General features: G+C 38.1%; 1 protein-coding gene across 1 annotated transcript in view; it reads left to right on the forward strand.

Moving 5' to 3' along the window:
* The window catches only part of C5 (complement C5), a 1726304-nt gene that overhangs the window by 856204 nt on the left and 847858 nt on the right, over positions 1 to 22242 (forward strand). The gene's annotated exons all lie outside the window — the stretch shown is intronic.

The raw sequence follows: 22242 nt of genomic DNA on the forward strand, positions 1-22242 counted from the left end.
GATGTAGGTATAAATTAGTAATGGAGGAAGTATATAAAAATTATAGGCATCATGACATAAATAATCTTAGATACAACAAAAGGCAACTGCTGAGCCCACATACTCATAGCCAGGTTTTCCTGCCATGAACACAAAGGTTTCACATTATATATATAAACACAATTTGTAAGTGGCACATTCAGCCATGCACTGTGAACATGTATCACAATAAATACATGAATATAAATTAAGAGAGTTAAAAGTGGTTGGAATATCTTAGTGAGTAGATGAGGTAAGGGACACCTAAACCTAAAATGCACTGTAGGTACATGCCCAGTTGTGAGTACTTTGGAGGATTTAACAATATGGAACAGTAATTTATTCCACTGTCTGCCAACACATACAGTGATGTCTAAATCACCATATGTGTTATTTATCATTAGAACAGATACAATATGTTTAACAGAAGTTATTAAATCACATATGAAACACTAAACAATGCTGTGAGGTGAAACTAGGCAGGAGTATCATATCGGAAGTTTATGATAGAGTTGTTGCTGTGTGACAGCAAGTTGGTGATTAAACTCTAGCTACCTAAGTTGGTGGATATATGTTATTTATCATTAGAACAGATACAATATGTTTAACAGAGGTTATTAAATCACATATAAAACACTAAACAATGCTGTTAGATAAAACTAGGCAGGAGTATCATATCGGAAGTTTATGACAGAGGTGTTGCTGTCTGACACCAAGTTGGTGATTAAACTATCTACCTAAGTTGGTGGCGACTATGATAGATTATATTATGGTGGCCATCAATGAAGCTAAATGTTGTACTATATGTGTGCCTTAGCTGCTAAAGTAAAAACTCTGAAGAGTACACTAAAGAATGTATGACCTTGCCATGACAACCCTTGAATTTTAGTGAAGAATGATTTTGCTCTGTACTGTTTCCCTAGATGCAGCTTTGCTTCAGCCACACATTTATTTATCTGCAGGTCATATTTTAATTGTCTATCAAGTGTGATGCCTAGAACTGTGGAAAATGGTACTTCAATCATGACGTCATCAACTGAAGTACATACTGGCACTGGATAAGACATTACTAATTAGGCAAAGGGAAATAAAATCCAGAAAAGAGGGTATGGGAACTGATTTAGGGGGAAGAAAGCTGTTTAGTTTTAGAGGCATTGAGAAGTAAACCCATTTTGTAGCATTCAGCCACAGGTAGAGTGAATGAAAACAGTCCTGTTGTTCGAGCTGACCACTGGTGGAATTCTGTACGACAAGGTCTGTACCCTTGTCCTTTAAATGTAATGTAAGTCTGGCTATCATGACATACATTGGACTTTTATTAAACAGTTCTTCACTTTTTAAATGAATTCATTGTTAAAGTTTGTTCATTATTTTATCTGATGGTTACTGCTCTTTGTTTTTGTAGAAGATGTAAAATCAGAAGGTACATAAGCACATTTTTAAATGTGCTTAAGGCAGGGCTGTACACAGTTACAACTTAATGGTTATCAGTCTGTTTTTATATACTACTTATGAGTGAAGAGCTGAAATTTATTATTATATGCTTTGTAATATCAATATTTAATGACGACAAGCTTGAATTTGTTTAGTGAATTTGTAATATGTGCTTATTTTTCTTCATAATGCATTCATAACCAATGATACAAATTACATTTGTCATTATTTGATTAGCCAGGTTGCTATGATTTTCTGTGGCTATTGTATACTACATAAAAAGGAAAAAATACAGTTGTGTATGTAAACTTACCATAAGAGTAAATGTTTGAATGAGCCTAAGCTATATGGGTTATATTCTGTCAAGGATGTAACAGTCAGCCAGCTTCTAAGCACCCAAAGCATTAGGGAGCTTGAGCTGAGCTGTGTATAAAGACAGGTTTGAATGCCAATCCCTTCCAAGCTCTCTTGCCAACTGGGAAAGGGCAATTGAGCCCTGAGAGGACATAGCTAGGTGTAAAAATATATTTGCCCACACCCTGGCTATACAACATACTCAAAAAACTAAGGAGCTTGATGGGAGGGGAGTGGCTATTGCAGCAGTGGTCATTTGAACATCTGCTGTTATGTGAAATTTACTTACATAACTGTACTTTGTTCATCACACTGTAATGTTTAGGTTTATATATACTGATCACTGCTACAGTAGCCCAAGGTGTGTGATAGATTACCCCAGTTTACAACATGGGAGGTAGAAGATGAAGGGTCCAAGAGCTCTGGTGAATGGTCCTAGCAAAGACTGATCTAACCTAGAGAAGGAATAAAGTTTGCAGTGCTTTGTAAAAGTATGTACAGAAGACCAGGTTGCTGCTTCTAGAATAGTTCTAGAATCCAACACTGTTCCAAAAGCCATAGAAGAAGTGAAGGACCTGATAGACTGAGTCTTGACCCTGGTTGGAATAGCTTTGCTGTGGTGAGAATAACAAAAGCTAATAGTCTGTTTTGACACATGTTGTCCCGTCTTACCTTCACAAGAAATAAACAACTGATCTGAAGATCTGAAAGATTTTTTTCTGTCAAGGTAATTCCCAAGTTGTCTATGTGCATACAAAGTATGGAGTATCCTTTCTACCTCATTTTTGGGTTTAGGAAAAAAAACGGGAGATGGATAGCTTGGCTCAAAGTAAACTCAGATACCATTTTAGGCACAAAAGAAGGACTAGTTCAAAATGAATTACTGTCTCTGTGGAAAATGAGATAGGGTTGACTCACCATACAAGCTTGCAGCTCATATATTTTTCTTGCAGAAGTCAGAGTAATCAGTAAAACAGTTTTCCATGTTAAGAACCATAAGTCATCCTGATGAGCTGGTTCAAGTGGTGCCAGTGTTAGTTTCTCTAACACAAAATTAACATAAGGTACTAAGAAGGGGCCACAAGTTTTCTTAGAGGTCTCTTATGCAAAATTCCTTTCAAAAACATTTTCACATGCAAATACATTGAAAGAGGGGGATCCATGGGTAGACATGGTGAAATGGCCAACAAATGAACCTAGACAGAAAAGCAAGAAAAGACATAGGATACTAACTCACCCAAATATTATAAACTAGAGAAACATGAGCCTTGGTTATTTTGTTGGTACTGACTATAAATCCTTTTTTCATTTGCTAATATATGATTTTCTAGTAGCAGGTTTTCTTGCCTCCATTAGTACCTGCTACATGTCTGCAGTAAACAGGTTCTTGAAGGGAATGCCTTATGATTCAGGCAGTCAGTTGAAGTTGATGGATTCAGGCAGTCAGTTGAAGTTGATGGGTTCAGGATGTATCAGACACCCCTCTTCTTCAGTGAGTAGATTTATTCTGTGAGAGAGCTTGTGGTAATTGCCCCTGTCCATTTCCAAAAGAAGGGAGAACCACTGTTGCCTGGGCCAAAAGGGAGTCACCACACTGATCTAGGGGGGAGTCATTCTAAACCTTGGGTATCAGGGGAAAGGGTGGAACAGCATACAGGAACACTCCTGTCCAAGGAAAGGAAGAAGCATCTTTCTTTCAGGCCTTCTTGCATGGAGTCTTGGAGCAGTATTTTGCTAGCTGATCATTCAGATAGGAGGCAAAGAGACCAACTTGAGGATCTCCCCAGATGGATTATTGGTGAGGGTCTACCATCAGCTTGTCTGCCATACAGTTTTGTTTTGACAAGATATAGGATGCCTGTAGTGTGAGAGTTTACTATAAAGCTATGTCCCAAACTTACATGGCTAGTCTGTAAAGGGGGCTAAGACTTTGTTCCCTCTTACTTGCTGATGTACCACATAACTGTGGTATTGTCTATAACAAATTGACAGGACAATCCACAGCCAGTCGGCCAGAAGTAAATCCAAGGACACACTAAAGGATATTTCCCAACAAAGACACAAGTTTATTATTCACACAACAGGATTGAGCGCTTTCGTAAAATAACTTTCTCAGAATCATTAAACTTCCTTCAACACCATCCTTAAATACCTCCCCCTCTTATCACATGACCAAACTGGAACACTGAATTAAAAAGTGAAAGAGGACTAAATAAATAAAAAGGACACTAAATAAATAAAAAGGAATACACCCCTATATAAATACATATACATAAGTCAACAACAATAATATAAAACACACACACAACTATGCAAAAATTAAATTAGATAGTTAAAAAAAAACCTTCCTTTGAACCATATCATAATAAAGGATCTATTTGTATATATTGTTTACATGTTCACACCATATACGATTTAAGCTTTAAAACACTAGATATAGAAAGGGCTTCATTCAGCCCAGGGGGACAGTGGCATTCAAACTTATCTGCCATCAAAGTTCTTTTTCCTCCAAAATATCATCCCAAGTTACCCCCCCCCAAGGTTTCTAGTGACTCTTTGCAGTACAAAAAAAAAAAAAAACAAAACAAAACTGTGACCACTAAATCCCAAAACATGTTCAACTAGGGCATTGGTTGTATCGCCATTTTTAATGGCCAAAAAGTGCTCATATGTGTGTTCCCTCAATTTCCTTTTAATTTTTCCTATATAAAACTGAGTGCACATATGGCACCTGGCCACATATATAATCCCTGTAGAGTTACAATTGCTGTGGACCCTGAATTTAATACACACGTGATTCACCCAGATGTGATCACCTTCCAATAACGTTTTGCACTGTAAACAGCTCCCACACTTATAGGTCCCCCATCTCTTAGTACTCATAAGTGGACCACAATCTATGGTAGCATGTTCCGAATAATTCTTAAAGGTTTTACTCCTTCTGAACACTATAGGGGGGGACCTCTTTTAATACAGTGGCCACTTCCTTAAAATGCGAAAAAAAATTCCAATTTTTGAGCAGGATATTCCTTATCTCATAGGCCTCATTACAAAAAATAGTAATAAAGGCTCCCTTAATATCCTGCATCCCTTTGGGCTTGCTTGAAATCACATCCTCAGTTGAGGAAATATTTGAATTAATGAGTAGTACAATCTTCCCTCTCTCTCTTTTCCCTCTAATATATTCACACACTTCCATGATCATTCTTCTGGGGAAACCCCTCTGGGTAAACATATTGTGTAAAACATCACATTCCCTGTTAAAATCTTCCCATGTGGAAATCATATGGCCAAACGTATATGTTGGCCCTTCACTATTCCAATGTTTTGATGGGGAGGATGGTTACTTTCATAGTGTAATAAACTATTGCTGTAGGTAGGTTTACAATAGATAGTACTGACCCACCTTTTCCCTTCATAATCCTTACTAACAGAAACATCCAAATAGCTGATATGAGACAAGTTCGAATGGTGGGTAAATTTGAGGAAGGATGTACTGGAATTCATAAACTCCATAAATTCCTCTAATTCATCTTTCTTTCTATCCCAGACGATAAAAATATCATCAAGGAAATGTAAATACAGTTTCCATGGTTTAACCTCAAAATGTTTAAATAAAATATACCTTTCCCACTGCAATAGTATAATATTGGCAAAAATGGGGCAATAAGCCGCCCCCATAGCAACTCCTTTTTTTTTTTTGCCTGTAATACTGGCCCTCCAGAAACACATAATTCTGTTTCAAAACCAATTCCATACATAATACAAGTACATTAACACTGTTGTTATTCAAAGCTGTACATTCACACAAAAAAGCATGGAACCATTCCAACCCCAACTGGAGAATCACATTAAAAAGCTCAATAACATCCACAGTAAGAAACACACTTTTGTCAGAATATTCCACATGCTTCATTTTCAACAAAATGTCCCAAGGGTCTTTACAAATATGTTCAAATGGTTGCAGACAGTTTTTCACTGTAATGTCCACATATTTTTCCAGGAGGTGGATATTTGACTTCTTGGCATTCACTATTGGTCTCATCGGTGGATTTGAAATGTTGTTGTGTATCTTGGGAATCCCAAACATACATGGTACTACACGATATTCCACCAGAAGAAAATAATGTAACTCAGGGGTGATCTCCCCTTGATCAACCATATCCTGTAAATAAAAATCAATTCTCCAATAGGCCAAACTAATAATATTAATAGAAGTTTCTTCATACAACTCACTGTTAGTAACATGGCTCAACATTCTATTGGAGTAATCCTCCCTATTCATAATTAGTACCCCCCCAATCCGGTTTCATGACTCTTAGGCTCCTATTCCTAGGTAATTCTTTTAAAAATTCATCGCATGATCATTTAAATTCCCCCTATTAAAATAACCCTCCATAAACAATTTCCTAAATTCAAATTCTACCAATTTTTCAAAAATAATTAATGGAAGAGGCAGTGGAGGGGGGGGGGGGTAAATGTGCTACTCCATTTTAAAAACAATCCCAGGCCCAAAGATTCACTTCCCAAACAACAATTTAAAATTCACTTTACTCAAAAAAAGTTTTAAGTCAATAATCAAATTGTCCATCTTAATGCTGGAGGAGGGTACAAATGATTCACCTTTGCTCAACAAGTTCGCATAGGCAGTATTGCATTCACTATCACTGTAATTGTAAACAGCAAAATCGCCTACTACATTGTATACAATAGAACATATTCCCTTCCCGTTTTCTTCCTCATCAGTGGAACAGTCCCAGCAGCCAAGAAAACCATCCATCTCCGATACTGGCCATGAAAACGTTGATTCTGCCGATAGGGTGTTTGTGGATTCCACCTGGAAGTGTAGTGCCCTCTGTTCTGCCTCTCCTTCAAATGGCATATCCTCTCCGACCCTCTGGGCCCATTTTCTAAGCTCACTCCTGAAGGGACATCCGCTTCTGTATTGGCCTGCCGATCATACCTCACCGGTTCCTCCTCATCATGTCCATCATCTCTTTCATGGTTCCTATTGGTCTCCATTGGTTTGGGATACACCCTACCTTCCACATCGGCAATGCGGTCCCTTTCAAATTTCTTCTCTTTATTATGTTTCAGCTTGGTAATGTCTCAATCAACCTTCATGAAAATATCCTGATATTCATTTTTATGTTGGGAGAAAAGCAGATCGTTCGAAATAACATTGTCCAGTTTATCTGCTTCACTCACTAAAGCATCCAATTCCTTTTGATTGTATTTGACCAGGCATTCTAGCAACTCACAGCTGTGCCTGTCAAATAAATGGATGAGTTCATCATAAAAGGGGGTGGTCACATCTGAGTGAATCACATGTATTAAATTGAGGGTCCACAGCAATTGTAACTCTACAGGGATTATATATGTGGCCAGGGGCATATGTGTGATCAGTTTTATATAGGAAGAACTAAAATGAAATTAAGGTAACGCATTTATGAACACCTTTTGGCCATTAAAAAGGGTGATACAAACAATGCCCTAGCCAAACATGTTTTGGGATTTAGGGACCAAAGTTTTTTTTTTTTTGTACTGCAAAGGGTCACTAGAGACCTTAGGGGAGACCATGGGAAGATATTTTGGAGGAAAAAGAACTTCGGTGGCAGATAAGGTTGAATGCCTCTGCCCCCCCCCCCCGGGGTTGAATGAAGCCCTTTCTATAGCTAGTGTTTTAAAGCTTAAATTGTATATGGTGTGAACATATAAATAATATATACAAATAGTTTCTTTATTATGATATGGTTCAAAGGAAGGGTTTTTCAACTATCTCATTTAATTTTTACATAGTTGTGTATGTGTCTTATATCATTGTTGTTGACTTATGTATATGTATTTATATGGGGGGTGTATTCCTTTTTATTTTAGTGTCCTTTTTATTTATTTAGTCACCTTTCACTTTTTAATTTATTGTTCCATTTTGGTCATATGATAAGAGGGCGAGGTATTTATGGATGGTGTTGAAGGAAGTTTAATGATTCTGAGGAAGTTATTTTATGAAAGCGCTCAATCCGGTTGTGTGAATAATAAACTTTTGTCTTTGTTGGGGAATATCTAGTGTGTCCTTGGATTTACCTCTGGCCGACTGGCTGTGGCTTGTCCTATCGATTTGGTCTGTGTTTTCTGGTTTGGTTACTGTTTTTTTATTGTCTATAACAACTCAAAGTGGTCCTGGCTATCAAAGATGATATAGAGTTGAGTGTCTTTTATAATTATGTGCTTCTGTCTGAGCATGTTTCCCCAGATACCTTGCACTTTTATCCCTCCTGACAGTGCTTCTAAGCAAAGTCTGAAGTATCTGTGGTGACTGCCTGCACTGGAGCAGGTGAAGAGAAGGGTAAATCTGTATTTAGGGATATTTTATGTCTCCACCAAGTGATTTCCTTTCTGACAAATCCCAGAACTGGAATTTTAAAAGATAATGGATAATGATGCTGGGATCAAACAAACTTCAAATACCACTGTAGCTTTCTCATGTGGAGTCTTGCCAGTGGTATCATGAGAATAACAGATGCTATGACACCCAAAATCCTAAAGTATTCCCTTGCAGAGACCAAAGTCTTAGTGTAAAACCCTTAAAATAGATTTAGATATACATCTATTTTTTTTTCCTGTGGAGGAAAAGCACTTTGAACTTAAGTGTCTAGCAGACACTCCAGGAGCACAATCCTGTGTGACAGAGTCAAAAAAGACTTTTGAATGTTCTCTTGGAATCCCTGCTTTTGTAAGAGATCTCTCACAGAAGATAGATTCCTGGCACTGAAAAAGACTCTGCAGAGATATGCAAGTCATCAAAATATGGAAAAATGTATATACCCTGTAGCCTGCAATGAGCTATAACTGGAGCTAGACACTCTGTGAACACTCTTGGTACAACAGTCCAAAGGGTAAGGCACAGAACTGATAGTACAGTCCAGACACCAAAAACCTTAAGAAACACAAAGTCTGGATGAAACAAGGATGTGATGATAAACATCTTTTAAATCTTCTGTAACTATTTATTTATTTATTAACCGCATTGGTCCAGCTGAGCCAGGGGCCCATTTTCAGTTGGGACCCGAGGAGAAAAACTCCAACAACAAATACAGTTATGCAAAAATAATTGTGGTCACACAGTGGTCAGAAATGTGCAGTTATATACAAGATGTGGGTCAACTAGAAAACTTAAATGAAGAGGAAACAGTAACAGTTTGTGAAGTGACAGCATTTTGAATGTGGGCACTATCACAAATTGGTTTAGGAAAGAAAGATCCAGAGCTAGTGTCCAGCCATTTTCTTTTTTGGCCCTAAAAATATCCCTGAGTAAAAATATTTTCCCAACTGGGAAGAAGAGACTGGCTCTGCTACTCCCTTAGATGACATATGTTGAAGGACGGGGGGGAATATAGGAGTCTGGTCTGGTGGATGAGGAATTACTCCCTGAAAGGGAGACTTTCTTCCCATTGCCATCTGTAACCTTGATGACTAATCTTTAGAACCCATTGGTCTGAAACTATCTATTACTAAAGACAGAAATGTTTGACTTTGTTCTGGGGAGATCCCGTCTCCTTTTTGGTATCCCTTGTCATTGCTTCTTAAACATCTGTTTATCAGCATTTTGCTGAGACTGTTTATTTTGTTTCTTGTGAAAACTGGATGAGAGTTAAAGAACCCCTTGGAAAATTTGGAAAAGGAGGGATAAAAAATGTGAGAGATTCCCTAAATCTGTTTCCCCCTGTCATCACATTTTTTGATAACCTCTGCAGCAGAGATTGCAAAAACTAAGTCTCTATACAAAGGAGAATTTAAAATCTGTTCTAGCAGGTTCATGAGAATGCAGTTAGGCAAACTCCCTCAATACAGTACTAGTGGCCAGAACCCTGGAAAAAGTCACAACAGAGTCATATAAACACTTTAAACAATGTGCTGTAACATGTGAAATGGAAAAAAAAACATTCAATGCATATTTTTCCTCACAAGAAGCAAGTACAGGCAAAACATCTCTTATACTTTCTCAGTTAAAATAAATTTTAACATATGAGCCTGACAATTCAAAATTCTGAAAAATCACAGTTGCAGAAGCATACACTTCTTCCTATTTGTATCAATTATTTTACCATCCTTGTTAGAAAGGGAAGGATTATAATTGGGTTCCTATCAGCATCTTGAATGCTGACAATATCGAATACGATATTGTTGCTGTGAGAATGCCGAAAGTGCAGAGCATCGAATAGGTAAATGGAAATCTCCGTAAGGGGAGACCTCTATTTACTTCAATGTAGTGCGGTCTCGGAGATGGTATATTTAAGTAGTGGGGGTGTGGGGGGCGCAGGGGGGGCTTGACCCCTGGCTACACCCTTTAGTTTCTTTTTTGGTGTTTTTGTTTTTTTATCAGCATTCTAAAATGTAATAGTTCGATCATTTCAGATCGATGTTTAGTGATTCAAACTATTAAGTTTTCGAAATGCTGATATAGACCCTTATATTGTTGTTGTTGTTGTTTGTCTTTCGACTTTTCCCGGTTAGGGGTCGCCACAGTGGAACTCCAGTCCGCTAATGATTGGCAGTAGATTTTCACGAATGTCAAAGTGCCAGCTCGACGTTCAACCTTCAATGAAGGCATGCCCATTTACGTGTGTCTTTTGAACACCCACCCAACCACGGGGAGGACATGCAGACTCCACACAGAAGGCACTACCCACACTCCAGCTAAGAATCGAACGGGAGAACCTCTTGCTGTGAGGCAACAACGCTAGCGCTGCACCGATATAGACCCTTATAATTAACTAAATATTAAGCAAAAGTAAGATTAACTAAAGCTATATCTGCTGGTTCAGGTTTGGAATGAGTGTATAAAAACTTGAAAGACTGAGAAACCGTATACAATCTATTTACTTTTTTTAGGGGCAGTAGGTTGATTATCAGGGAAATTGCAGACAGTTCTACACATCCTCCAATGCTGACACTACAGATGATAAGGGGAAGGTTTTGGAAATTTCATTTAAAAAGTTCATATTTTCTGAGGTGCTGAGAAACCTCAGTGTTGTCCCACTGAAAACATTGCCACATTCTGGAAATAGTCTCAGAAACAAAATATTTCATAGGGAGAATCAGATACCATGCCCTCCTCTGAATCCGATGCAGAAATATGAGGAAAAAACTTGTCCTTTCATCGTCCTGTGCAGATTCAGTCTTGAATCTTTTCATGAAAAGAGGAATCCCTTTTTCACTTACCAGAAGTCGCCTTATAAGAAGGATGAAGCCTGAATTAGACCATGAGCCAGCCCTAATAAACCACTCTTGTTGAGGGAAATTTGAGTAGGAACAGGCAAATGTTTAGTTTTCTGTTTCTTTTTGACAGGAAAATTGGGGTCAACAGGACTGTTAATGACTGCAGCAGCTTCCTCAGGGTTGGGCACAACATTCTGACTAAACATGGAAGACTTCTCTGCCCCTTCTCCCAGGACCAATAATAGTGGCTCTCCATTACCTACTGAGGGGACCCCAACCCTGCAAATGACATGGCTAAGCCCTGATCCATAGTGGCTGTAGTTGCTACACCAGAGGGATCTGGGGTAAAACATAGCTGGTCTAAAGAACCAGATGTAGTCACAGCATAGTCACCCACCTGTTGCTGAAGCAAATTTCTAGTCTACAGTGGTGACAAAGGCTGTTTGTTTAATTTTTTTCTTTTTGTGACTGGAAGAATGGCTAAGCGGTTTGCTCCACGGTCAAGCTAAAAAGGTGCCTCTTTCCCTGGGAATCTAAGTAGCACAAGCTGGTAAAAGTTCAAAGTCCCCAAAAAGTCAGTTTTTCCAAGTAGAAAGCACTTAAATACACTTTCTACCCCCAAAAGTAAAATAAACGCAGTTTTTTCAAAGGAAAAATGTTTTTAAAATGTTTTAACAACTTTTAACCTGACAGGATGAAAGTGCACTCCAATTTAAAAGTGCAGTTAAGTTTTGTGACAGTCCATTAAAACACGAACTCCTAGAAGAAAAATAACTTTCATAACTGGGAAAGTAAATTTAAATAATAAATATTAAAAGTGGAAGGTTTTTCCCCAATGAGAGTTTATCTGCTCTCAATACAACAACATAAATTGACTGTCATTTTTCGGAAGGCTGCAGAGGAGTACTGTGTTTGGTGGCAGGAAAACTCTGAAGGGCTTGCCACCCAAACCTACCTTTTTAGACAGCTCACTATGAGCTACCTAATGGTTTGGGTGCATGGAAAGTGCTCTGAAGTTTTGGAAGCTGGCTGGCTGTTATATCCATGGCAGGATATAATCCATAAAGTTTAGGCTACTGCAGCAGTGATCAGTGTGATAAACATAAATGGATTCCTACTTGTGTTTTTTTTCAGCAAAGTGTCTTGTTTGACTTCCAGTAAGCAAGTTATAGTTTGAAAGTATTTGTATATGAACTTTATATCGCTGCTATATGTTAAACGTTTTCTGAAGTATATGTTTGTCTGAGGTATTTTGAAACATTACCATAACAATGTTGCTATATTCATCATGTCAAGAGTGCAGTAAATATTTTTTCTGAATGATTTATTTTTTTTTTTTAGTCAAAAATGGATTGCATTTGTTTTCATAATTTTACAATTTACAGCTTACATATTTAAATTATGCCTGGAATAAATACAAAAGGAATGCATTGTACAAGGAGTTTGCACTTTGTATAAGCATAAAAATGTCACTTTGTGGCTGAGTAGTCTCCTGACAAACAGTGCCAAAGACCTCCCTTTTATCAGCTTCACAGTGCATAGCTGCTTAGCAGATAAACATGTAAATTACATCTCTGCTAATACTCAGAATAATTATTTTAGAAAAACCTTGCACAGACCAGATACCAGATGTATTGCATAAATACAGGCAATGCCTGGAAAGTTTTTGCAAGTAGGATACTGCAGGGAGTGTAATAATGCCACAATAAGTGGGAAGACCTTTCTCAACCACCTCAACATGTGTACTACAAAAACACTCTAAGCACTTCTTTATGATAGAGTCCATTGGGAGTATTAATGCCAAATTATGTATAGGATGGGTTTCCCTATTAAACTTATAGCCTTGTTGAAAGGATTACATAAAGGATCCAGCATAGTGATCAAAATGAGTGCATTAGTGAGACCAGCAGTAATGATCAGGGGGGGATACAAGACAGATTTGCCTCTTATTTCCATTTCTCTTTGGTACACATTTAGAACCCCTAGCTCAGAAGATATGGCAATCAAACATCAGGGGTTGTGAATGGAATGGCACTAAAGAAAAGCTGACATTGTTTGCAGATGATGTAGTAATTTAAATTACCAGTCCTTAAGTGAATATACCAATGGTACTTTGTGTGTTACAGACGTCTGCACAGATAGCAGGCTATAAAATAAATGAGGACAAAACAAAGGCTATATGTATAAATTATGAGCCAACAATTGGATTACTTCAGGAATACCCATACCTGCGGGCTTTTATCAGACTGAAATATTTGGTTGTATGTATATTGAGATCCTCCCACTCAATCCTCAAAAGACATTTTTGGGTTTGTTAAAAAGTTGGAAGCATATGGCAAGTGATATGGATCAAAAAATACAGGTGGTAAAAATGTTTATTGTCCCAGAGATACTATTTGCAGCACAAGCTTGATCCAGATAGGGCTTATCTCAGCCTCACTACAGGATATGTGCCCACAGAATGGCATACAGCAACAGTGGTCCCACTCCACAAAGGTGGAGCCTCTACGGATCCTGGAAACTATCGCCCCATAAGCCTGACTAGCTTAGTCTGCAAGGCTATGGAGAGGATCATCATGGAGCTCATAAACAAAGACATTGGGGACCTACAGACACTAGATCCTACCCAGTTCGGCTTTGTCAAGGGCAGATCCTGCCTTTTGAACCTGGTTGACTTCTTTGAAACAGTCACCAAAGCCATAGATGAAGGGAAGGTAGTCCACACAGCCTATCTGGACCTTGCAAAGGCATTTGACACAATACCCCACTCGGGCATCATAGATAAGCTATACAGCTTAAATATAAACCCCTATGTCACAAGATGGGTCACAAACTGGCTCAAAGACAGAACCCACAGAGTGAGAGTTGCTGGAGCCATGTCAGACTCGAAACCGGTCACAAGTGGCATCCCACAGGGTTCTGTCCTGGGACCACTCTTGTTCGGTATATACTTTTCTGAGGTACAGGCAAACGTGGGAGGACTATGGCTCACCAAGTTCGCAGACGACTGCAAACTGGGTGCCATAATCAACTCTCCAGCTGACACAAAAATCCTTCAAAAAGGTCTCACAGAGACAGATAACTGGTGCCAGCACCATGGTTTAAAGCTAAATGCCAAAAAATGTATAGTCATACCCTCTGGAAAAAACAATGTGCCCACAAATTACCACATAGGCGGAAACCCATTAAGTACAGAGAAAGTTATTAGGGACCTGGGGACCCAAGTTGATAGCAATCTCACCTTTGAAAACCACATTGCCAAAGTGGTTAGAAAGACCTTCTACATAGCCCACCTCATCATGAAGGGTTCACATCTAGATCAAGAGAGGTAATTGTGCCCCTTTATTCATCCCTCATCAGGCCCATCATAGAATACAATGCCCCTTTTGGGATGTACCTTACCCGACACCTGCAGCAATTAGAAAGACCCCAAAAGTATCTCACCAAGAGGATCAAGGGTCTCAAACAGATGTCATATGCTGCTCGGTTAAAAAAACTCCAACTCTACTCAGTTGCATACTGCCTACTTCGAGACAATCTATGTCTGACATACAAAGCTATGTCAAATCCAGAATTAATGGACATGCTCCACCTCAGTAAATCTAAATCCCTTAGAGCCACACACTCGAGGGACTTGAACCTCAGCCCAGAAATAAATAGAACTTGCTGGAGGGACAGGTTCATAACCCAGAGGCTCCCTTCGCTCTGGAATAGAATTCCAGTTCATGTGAGGCAGAGCACCTCACTGAATCTCTTCAAGAAGAATCTCGATAAGTGGATGGGGGATCGTAGGTTTGTCCCAGGGATTACTCCCGTGTCACTATTAGACAGAGGCACAGTAAACTAAACCTTAAAAAGGGCACAGTATACTCAAATCAAGGGGTGGCGTAAGCCATACAGAATCGGGCTAGGCTTATAATTGCCCCAGGGCAGATAGCCTAGTATGAACCTATGAACCTATCTGTAAGCACTGAGGAAGAAATACTGAACTATATCTGGAGAGACAAGAAACCATGAGTACAATAGCAGATGATGATACTAGTAGAGGAGCAGGAGGCAGGGCAGTTCCATATCTCTATAAGCATTATGGGGGTCACAGATGAAAGTGGTTTACAATTTTCAGAATCCCATATACTGGGTGAAATGGAAAGAGATGATGCTGAGACAAGGATAATGTGGTTAGTTGCTTGAGAGAATAAATATGTTGGCTCAAGCTCTGATTACAGAACATGAGAGGGGGACAAATAGGTGAGGTGTATAAAAGCTTGGCAAAAACACTAAGGGAAGAAGAATACCAACAGAAACTTGGAGGATTGCTAATAGGATCAGTAAGCAGGCAATTTGGATTTAAATGGGAGCAGTTAAACAGAGGTGATAAAAGACTGGAGTGGAGGGATATTCTTAACAAGTTTTTACCCCAAGGACCTGAAGTTACGATCAGCTGGGGACTGTATGGAATTGTAGAAGACTTTGATGCAGAAATTCAAAGAAGGGAGCTGGAGAAGCCAGAAATGATAAATAGATAGAAGTATGAGCAAAGGAAGCAGACAGAGAAGGACTGATAAGTAGGACGTATAGAGTCCTAGTTATGAATAGATGGAAGAAGAAGGGAGGCCAGGTCCCATGATGGAACATAAAGACATAAATGAGATTGCAGATGAAAAGTAGGTAGAAATATGTTAAATCTCCAGATTAGCAACAAGTCTAAGGAAATTCAGAATCTTTGCATGGATGTGCCTCCATAAATATGTTGATACTTTAGAAAAGGTCGTGTACAATCTTTCCTGGAGTATGTGGACAATGTTGGAAATATGAGCAGGAGTATGTGCACAATGTTGGAAATATGAACAGGATGAGGTGAAGGACTGGGAACATATTTTTTGGTTGTGATAAGTTGAAGACCTCTAAGGGGGAAGAGGAGAAATTAATCCAGAAAACTGTGGTAAGGGAATAGCAAATGATGAGGATAAACTTCCATCTGAGTTGGATAAAGGGTCATGGGATTTCAAAGCCAGCTATGGCACTCACGACCTTTGTTACTTTTGGTAGCTAAAATGATTATCATCAGAAACTCGAAAACAAGAAACCAACTCTCACACAAATTACAAGTTTAATAGAAGATGTGAAAAACATGTAAGGGAAAACATTTAGATGTAGAAAAAGCAAATTGCACAGAAAATGTGAATACTGGAAGCTAAGGAAATGAGTGAGAAAGAGGATAATAGGGTAGAAAGGGGAGGCAAGAAGGGAAAATAAACTAGAGAAAGGCTGAATTAAAGAAAAAAACATTCAGAGGATCAGTTTTTGATGGGTGTAAGAGAGAAATAATGACTATACTGTGGTAGAATGGATGTTGCTGTGTTACTCCTGGTTCTCTGTTAAGCCTGACTGACTTCATATATCAATGGTACTGTTCCATTTCTTTTCACATTACAACATAATTAGAACTACTTAATTAGAAATATAAATATCTTTTACAGTTTCCTTCATTAACTTTACCTCTACTTCCCTTCACTTCATACTGCCCCCTTTTTCTCTTTCCTCTCCTTAATAACCACTAAAATTTAACATGTTTCTCCTAACATCATGTCTGTTTCTACTGCTTCTAACATCCTATCTAACAAACTAACTCTTTCTAATTCTATACTTTTACTTCTATGCATGGCTTCTACCGTAATTTACTCACCATACTATGACGTCAGCAGTAGCTATACCAATGTATCTTCCTGCCTTTTTAACTTCACACCTTGCCTTTATTTGAAGCATAAAGTACTTCACTACCACTCCTTTACTCAAACAATAAAACTTTTACAAGTCCCCTCTAATCTGATACACTACTATTCAAAAATCCCCCAATCTGGTGACATCTACCCAAACCCAGGCCCCGTAAACCCACTAGCTAATCTAAATTGTAAAGAACCAGCCCTATAAAATTGTACCTTAACTAAACTTCCTATAACCATCACCTCACACTAATCTATATACAACTGTACTGTCCTACCATTAAACTGTCACCCATCCATATTACTAAAACCAGCACATCATACCCCTCACCCCATCATTCCCCCACTGGTTTACAAAAAAAATGAAATACTGTCATTATCAAATGCCATAACATTTGTAACAATATTACAGAACTACACGGTTGCATATGATAGTATATTCCCTGACATTCTTGCTATTACAGAAACTAGCATTAAAGATTTGAATGAATCCCTGCAGGTTACAGTATTACCAGAGTCAATAGGCTCCTCAAGAAAGCATGTGAGGTAGACTTAATTTATCCAAGTTCATACAATGTCTCCCAATCTGAAATACGTATATTACTGCTAAAGATTAATTATAAAAACAAAAAAAAAACTATGTATTGTTGCAATCCATATCTCACCTGAAAATAATATACAAACTTTAGGAGAAATCCTCTGCTGGACAACTAATAACTATGAAAATATCATAATGGAGATATAAATATTGACTGACAAAACCTTACAATTTTCCCTCAGCTAATTTAAAACTTTATGGTTACACACAACTTATCAAAACACCCACTAGATTTAATAATACTAATAGTAAAGGTAAAATTACAGACTAGATATTGATCTCTTACACTAGTAAATTTACAACCACTGCAGCCTATACAGACTTAATTATTGACTACCTCCCAGCCTACTTCTATAGAAATACCACCCATCAACCTAATACATGTGAACTTAAAACATCCCAAAACTTTTCTAAATTCAATAAAGACTCCTTCATCAATACATTGAAAGCCTTTAATTGATCTGGCTTAGAAATCCTATGACTTGATGAGGTCATCATTGTTTTTAATACATTATACTTAAAGGAGAACTGCACCCACAGACTCAAAAAACATGTTCAATTCATCCTGTTTTGAAGTTTCCTGTATTTTAACATGATTCCGGGACTATTTACAGTTTTTTTAATATTTTTATATGAAATTTCAGAGTCTGACCACATGGAGACTAGCATCTTGAAGTGATTTTGATTTTCTCCTCTTCCTCTATGTATCCCACAATGCAGTTTTGTCTTTAAAACATTACATCACACAGACATCTTTGTTCCAAAGTTGCTGTCACTGCATTGATTTTACATGCATACACTGCTTTCTTTCAGCCAATCAGTTTTAAATAACATTTCTTGCTGTTCAATGACTATTTAAAACACAAACAGTGATAATGCCACAGAACAGACTTTCAAACTGCTTTTTACTGTTTCTTCTTTTTAGTTTGTCTAATTTGCAATCTTTTGTGATGCCTGAAATGCAAACTTTCAACTCATCTTCTCTACCCATTCACACTTCACCTCCCCAGCTGTGAGACTGCTAAAGGTAATTTGAGCTGTTAGTTGCTGTGATTGACAGCTCACTGCAGGAGAGCTGAGTCATGTACTGTTTCCTTATTCTAACCTTTTTTTAATGACAGTGGGACAGTTATTTTTGCTGCACTATAGCCTCCTCCTGTTCTGAATGTTCAGATTGTTCTCAAGCTGAGAATATAAATGCAATGTAAAAAAAATGCTGAAAAGGCAGCATAGATAGCAACGTATACTGCCATAATATGTCTCACTATTCTGTTATTTACTCCTCTTTCAGCACTTTCAACTCATGAAACATTTGTATGGTGAAGGCACCAACTTACTTCAGTGCATCCAAATAGTGTTGATACCTCTTAACAATGACAATAGCAACCCAATTGGTGTTAAACTTTAAATTACTCCATTGGCAACATCTATATAATTCATTTCTATATGCCAAGGATAGAGGGCCAGGAATAAAAGAACTGATGCATAGCTTTTTTATTGATGTTCAGACAAAAATCTTAAACCATTTAATAAATGTACATCTAACAAACAATGGCCACCCAGTGTATAAACTGGGATTGATATGGGTGTAAATTACATTTCCACAGTACCTGAGATCATTTGTAACCCATTTACTAAATGTTTACAAACAACTTTATCACCCATCAACTCGTCCATTTATATACCACTCTTCCAGTCATGAACAATGGTATTAGTGACATATCACAATAGCACAATACATATGCTGATTCAAGTTTACATGACAGTACATAAATCAAACTCAGCAGCAACAGCAAGTCATAGAGAAATGCAAACATGCAAAGTAAACTCCTTTGCCATGAATCTTCTAATACTACTTTAAAAAATACTTGTCTAAATTTATTTTGACAGTTTACATGTGTATTATTCAGTATACCGGTAAAATGTCACAATAATGTTTACATGCAGCCTGGATACAGAAATCAAATTCACATTACTAAACTGACATTAAACTCTTTCACACATACTCACCATAAAGTTCTTCCTTAGACACTCAACTCTTATCCATATGCACTGATGGAAATGATATTCACATCTACAAAGTCCAAAATTCATCTAAATGGATGTTGGAACCATTCACCCCAGTTACAATTTCTAGGGTGAGAATCCATAAAGAAATGGAAAAGAAAATGTTGCCAGGGCTGCTAGCTCATCAAAACTCTTGACACAAAGAAAATCATACAGCAAGAAATATATCCTCAATACATCTTTGAAATCCCTGCCAGCAATACACAAAGCACACTACTCAATTATCAAGGAGGAAGAGACACAGTGAAATCCAGAGGATGGCAATGGTGAAGCCAAACTAACCTCAGGTACCACGAAGCTTCCGCATGTGAAGTCTGGCAAGAGGCAGCATTGGAACAGAAGAGGCCATGAATACCAGGGCTCAAATAAGCTCTCTGATTGGAATAGCAGGCAGAGGAAGAAGAGACTGAAAAACATTGTCAAGGATGAAAAGTTTTGGAGGTGGAAGAGAGGCCAACATTGGCACTGTCTGAATCCTGCAACTTAGATACACATGATCCCGAGAGGGAGTCAGAACAGAGTTTTGGAAGTTGACAGTAAACTAAAGACTTTGAAGGAGAGGTATGGTGAACCCCACATCCTGAAACTGGCAACTAGGAGAAGGTGCCTGAAGCAACAGGTCATCTAGATAAAGAAAAATCTGAATGCCTTGGAGCCTGCAAAAGGCAATCACAAGAGCTAGGCATTTTGTGAATACCCTTGGGGCAGTAGAGAAGTGAAAGGGCAAAGCAGAGAACTGAAAATGAGTGGAAGAAACAAACATAAAAACTTCCTGAAAAGATGATGAATAGGAATATGAAGGTAAGCATCCTTTAGATCTAAGGATGCCAGAAAAGGCTGGAAACAGGGTTTGAAGAGAAAACAACTGAAAAGGAGAGATACAAAATAGATCTCCAAGTGCCCTCCTTTGAAGGAACCAGGAACATCTAGGAGTAAAATTACTTTCCTACTTGGAAGGAGGGACAGGTTGAATAGTTCCCTGTTCCAGCAGGGGCCCCAAGTCCTTTGAGAAATGACAAACTTGTTCTAGAGAAGTTGTGGAATCCTGGCAAAAAGGAGGGTGGGACTTCCACACCATGAAGTTACCCTGATGGATGATAAAACACAGGAATCTGAGGTGTTGAATAAACTCCATGTGCCCACCAGGAGTACAAAAAGACTGAATCTGGTCCTCATTAAACATGGGGAGTTCTTCAGCCTCCTTATGCACTGTCTGGTCTGGTGTGGTCAGATCATAAAACTGTCTCCTTTGAAATGTATCCATATTTTCACCTTCATAACCTAGTTCAAACAAATCTCTAATATTTTTGTAGCATGTATACACTTAGTGTGTTTATAGGTAGTCCACTGAGGAGCCTGGCCCAAATTCCCAATTGCTACTAAGTGCTGTCTGGTTAAGTGACTTATTCATGGTCACAGAGTAGCCAAATGAAGGTACCAGGACTTAAACCCTCTACACTTTGGCACAAGAAGCTATTCACTAACAAGTCATAACTTTATACCTCTGTGTAATTGGACAAACTACTGACTGGGTCATAGAGAGAAATGTTTCATTTTGATGTCAGTGAAATGTTTTTGCATACATTTTCCCAATAACCAATTCAGTATTTTGTTCACGTATGCACAAGCAATTAAATGGCAATAAAATTAAACATTTTCCCCAAATGACATCTCTAGTAGTTTGTCAATGTATGCAGAAGCACTTGATTGATACCAGAGTGAAATATTTCCCTCAATGACCAATTCAGTAGTCTGTCCATGTATGCAACAACACATCACTGATATAAAAATGAATCAATTTGTCCAATGATCTCTTCAGTGGTATGTCCATCTATGCACTAACACCAAAAGGAAACTTTTCCCCCAGTGATCAGTTCATTAGTATGTCCATGTATGCAAAAGCAATTCATGACACCAAAATGAAACACTTCCCCCAATAACTCCTTCACTAGTATGTCTATGTATGCGCAAACACTTCACTGACATGAAAATGAATCATTTCCCCCAGTGATCTCTTCAGTGGCATGTCCATGTATTCACAAACACCAAAAAGAAACATTTCCCCCAACAACCTCTTCATTAGTATGTCCATGTATGGAAAAGTACTTCAATGATACCAAAATGAAAAATTTCCTCCACTGACCCCTCCAGTACCTTATCCTTATATGCAAAAACTCTTCACTGATATCAAATTTAAAAATTACCTCCAACACCTCCAGTACTTTGTCCATATATGCAGTAACACTTCACTGACACCAAAATGAAAAATGCACCCCGTTGACCCATTCGGTAGTTTGTCCATTTATGCATAAGCACTTCACTGACACAAAAAAATGAGACATCCCACCAAAGGAACCCAATTCAGTAGTTTGTCTATGTATGCACAAGCACTTAAATTACAACAAAGTGAAAAATTTAATCAAAATGACACCTCCAGTAGTTTGTTGATGTATGTAGAAGCACTTCACTGACACCAAAATGAAACATTTCCCTCAATGACCCATACAGCAGTTTGTTCATGAATGCAAAAACACTTCACTGACAAGAAAATAAATAATTTCCCCCAATGATCTCTTCAATGGTATTTCCTTGTATGCACAATCAGCAAAATAAAAGGCAATTCACTGACATCAAAATGAGAAATGCCCTCCAACAACCACTACAGTAGTTTATACATGCATGCAGAAGCCCTTCATTGACACCAACATTAAAACTTTTCCATAACACTTCCAGTGGTTTATCCAGCACTTCACTGACACCAAAATGAAACATTTCCACCAAATGACCCCTTCATTAGTATGTCCATGTAAGCAAAAGCATTGCACTTAA

This window comes from Protopterus annectens, chromosome 16.part0 (genome assembly GCF_019279795.1).
Source record: "Protopterus annectens isolate FY-2018-M chromosome 16.part0, PAN1.0, whole genome shotgun sequence".
Taxonomy (NCBI): Eukaryota; Metazoa; Chordata; order Ceratodontiformes; family Protopteridae; genus Protopterus; species Protopterus annectens.